The sequence below is a fragment of the Heterodontus francisci genome, unplaced genomic scaffold (genome assembly GCF_036365525.1).
Source record: "Heterodontus francisci isolate sHetFra1 unplaced genomic scaffold, sHetFra1.hap1 HAP1_SCAFFOLD_292, whole genome shotgun sequence".
Taxonomy (NCBI): Eukaryota; Metazoa; Chordata; class Chondrichthyes; order Heterodontiformes; family Heterodontidae; genus Heterodontus; species Heterodontus francisci.
The window spans coordinates 1,982,664-1,987,152 of NW_027141280.1; positions in this window are offsets into that span (position 1 = coordinate 1,982,664).

Consider the following 4,489-nt stretch of genomic DNA (forward strand, 5'->3'; position numbering starts at 1 on the left):
TATCACTCTCTATCACTCTCTGACACTCTCTGACACTCGCTGACACTCTCTGACACTCTCAGACACTCTCCATCACTCTTTATCACTCTTTATCACGCTCTGACACTCGCAGACACTCTCTGACACTCTCAGACACTCTCAGACACTCTCAGACACTCTCTATCACTCTCTGACACTCTCAGACACTCTCTATCACTCTTTATCACTCTTTATCACTCTCTGACACTCTCAGACACTCTAAGACACTCTCTATCACTCTCTATCACTCTCTGACACTCTCTATCACTCTCTGACACTCTCTATCACTCTCTATCACTCTCTGACACTCTCTGACACTCGCAGACACTCTCTTACACTCTCAGACACTCTCAGGCACTCTCTATCACTCTCTGACACTCTCAATCGCTCTCTGACACTCTCTGACACTCTTAGACACTCTCTGACACTCTCTGACACTCTCAGACACTCTCAGACACTCTCTCTCACTCTCTATCACTCTCTGACACTCTCTATCACTCTCTATCACTCTCTGACACTCTCTGACACTCGCAGACACTCTCTTACACTCTCAGACACTCTCAGGCACTCTCTATCACTCTCCATCACTTTCTGACACTCTTTATCACTCTCTGACACTCTCTGACACTCTCTATCACTCCCTATCACTCTCTGACACTCTCTGACACACTCTGACACTCTCTGGCACTCTCAGACACTCTCTATCACTCTTTATCACTCTCTGACACTCTCTGACACTCTCTGACACTCTCTGAAACTCTTAATCACTCTCTGACACTCTCTATCACTCTCCATCACACTCTGAATCTCTCTATCATTCTGTGACACTCTCTATCACTCTCTGACACTCTCGATCACTGTCTGACGCTCTCTGACACTCTCTATCGCTCAATGACTCTCTCTGACACTCTCCATCACTCTCTATCACTCACTGATACTCTCTGACACACTCTGATACTCTCAGACACTCTCTATCACTCTTTATCAATCTCTGACACTCTCTGACACTCTCAGACATTCTGTGACACACTCTGACACTCTCTGTCACTCTATGACACTCTCTGACGCTCTCTATCACTCTCTAACACTCTCTGACACTCTCTGACACACTCTGACACTCTCTATCACTCTCTATCATACTCGATCATTCTCTGACAATCTCTGACACTCTCAGAAAGTCTCTGTCACTCTCTGAAACTCTCAGAAACTCTCTATCACTCTCTGACACTCTATAACACTCTCTGGCATTCTCAGACACTCTCGATCACTCTCTGACACTCTGTAACTCTCTCTGACACTCTATGACACTCTCTATCACTCTCTGACAGTCTCTGACACTCTCTGACTCTCTCTATCCCTCTCTGACACTCTCTGACAATTTCAGACACTCTCTGCAACTCTCTATCACTCTCTGACACTTTCACACGCTCTCTGTCACTCTCTGACACTCTCAAACTCTCTGACACTTTCAGACACTCTCTGCCTCTCTATCACTCGCTGACACTCTCTATCACTCTCTGACACTCTCTGACACTCTCACACTCTCTGACACTCTCTCACGCTCTCTGACGCTCTCTGACGCTCTCTGAAACTCTCTATCACTCTCTGAAACTCTCTGACACTCGCAGACACTCTCTGACACTTTCTATCACTTTCTGACACTCTCAGACACTCTCTGGCACTCTCTATCTCTCTCTGACACTCTCTATCACTCTCTGACACTCTCTTTCACTCTCAAACAATCCCTGACCCTCTCAGACACTCTCTGACACTCTCTATCACCCTCTGTCATTCTCTGACACTCTCTGGCACTCTTTGACACTCTCTGACACTCTCTATCGCTCTCTGACACTCTCTAACTCTCTCTATCTCTCTCTATCACTCTCTATCACTCTGTATCACTCTCAGACATTTTCTGACACTCTCAGACACTCTCTGACACTCCGTATCACTATCACTCTGTATCTCTCTCAGTATTTTTCTGACACACTCTGACACTCTCAGACACTCTCTATCACTCTTTATCACTCTTTATCACTCTCTGACACTCTCTGACACTCGCAGACACTCTCTGACACTCTCAGACACACTCTATCACTCTCTATCACTCTCTGATACTCTCTATCACTCTCTATCACACTCTGACACGCTCTGACACTCGCTGACACTCTCAGACACTCTCTATCACTCTTTATCACTCTTTATCACTCTCTGACACTCTCTGACACTCGCAGACACTCTCTGACACTCTCTGACACTCGCAGACACTCTCTGACACTCTCAGACACTCTCTATCACTCTCTATCACTCTCTGACACTCTCTATCACTCTCTATCACTCTCTGACGCTCTCTGACACTCGCTGACACTCTCTGACACTCTCAGACACTCTCAGACACTCTCTATCACTCTCTATCACTCTCTATCACTCTCTGACACTCTCTATCACTCTCTAACACTCTCTATCACTCTCTGACACTCTCTGACACTCGCTGACACTCTCTGACACTCTCAGACACTCTCTATCACTCTTTATCACGCTTTATCACTCTCTGACACTCGCAGACACTCTCTGACACTCTCAGACACTCTCAGACACTCTCTATCACTCTCTGACACTCTCAGACACTCTCTATCACTCTCTATCACTCTCTATCACTCTCTATCACTCTCTGACACTCTCTATCACTCTCTATCACTCTCTATCACTCTCTGACACTCTCTGACACTCGCTGACACTCTCTGACACTCTAAGACACTCTCTATCACTCTTTATCACTCTTTATCACTCTCTGACACTCGCAGACACTCTCTGACACTCTCAGACACTCTCAGACACTCTCTATCACTCTCTGACACTCTCAGACACTCTCTATCACTCTCTATCACTCTCTGACACTCTCAATCGCTCTCTGACACTCTCTGACACTCTTAGACACTCTCTGACACTCTCTGACACTCTCTGACACTCTCAGACACTCTCTCTCACTCTCTATCACTCTCTGACACTCTCTATCACTCTCTATCACTCTCTGACACTCTCTGACACTCGCAGACACTCTCTTACACTCTCAGACACTTTCAGGCACTCTCTATCACTCTCCATCACTTTCTGACACTCTTTATCACTCTCTGACACTCTCTGACACTCACTATCACTCCCTATCACTCTCTGACACTCTCTGACACACTCTGACACTCTCTGGCACTCTCAGACACTCTCTATCACTCTTTAGCACTCTCTGACACTCTCTGACACTCTCTGACACTCTCTGACACTCTCTGAAACTCTTAATCACTCTCTGACACTCTCTATCACTCTCCATCACACTCTGAATCTCTCTATCATTCTGTGACACTCTCTATCACTCTCTGACACTCTCGATCACTGTCTGACGCTCTCTGACACTCTCTATCACTCTCTATCACTCACTGATACTCTCTGACACACTCTGATACTCTCAGACACTCTCTATCACTCTTTATCAATCTCTGACACTCTCTGACACTCTCAGACATTCTGTGACACACTCTGACACTCTCTGTCACTCTATGACACTCTCTGACGCTCTCTATCACTCTCTAACACTCTCTGACACTCTCTGACACACTCTGACACTCTCTATCACTCTCTATCATACTCGATCATTCTCTGACAATCTCTGACACTCTCAGAAACTCTCTGTCACTCTCTGAAACTCTCAGAAACTCTCTATCACTCTCTGACACTCTATAACACTCTCTGGCATTCTCAGACACTCTCGATCACTCTCTGACACTCTGTAACTCTCTCTGACACTCTATGACACTCTCTATCACTCTCTGACAGTCTCTGACACTCTCTGACTCTCTCTATCCCTCTCTGACACTCTCTGACAATTTCAGACACTCTCTGCAACTCTCTATCACTCTCTGACACTTTCACACGCTCTCTGTCACTCTCTGACACTCTCAAACTCTCTGACACTTTCAGACACTCTCTGCCTCTCTATCACTCGCTGACACTCTCTATCACTCTCTGACACTCTCTGACACTCTCACACTCTCTGACACTCTCTCACGCTCTCGGACGCTCTCTGACGCTCTCTGACCCTCTCGGACCCTCTCTGACCCTCTCTGACACTCTCTGACACTCTCTGAAAGTTTATATCACTCTCTGACACTGTGACACTCTCTATCAGTCTCTGACTCTGTCTGACACACTCTGACACTCTCTGAAACTCTCTATCACTCTCTGAAACTCTCTGACACTCGCAGACACTCTCTGACACTTTCTATCACTTTCTGACACTCTCAGACACTCTCTGGCACTCTCTATCTCTCTCTGACACTCTCTATCACTCTCTGACACTCTCTTTCACTCTCAAACAATCCCTGACCCTCTCAGACACTCTCTGACACTCTCTATCACTCTCTGTCATTCTCTGACACTCTCTGGCACTCTTTGACACTCTCTGACACTCTCTATCGCT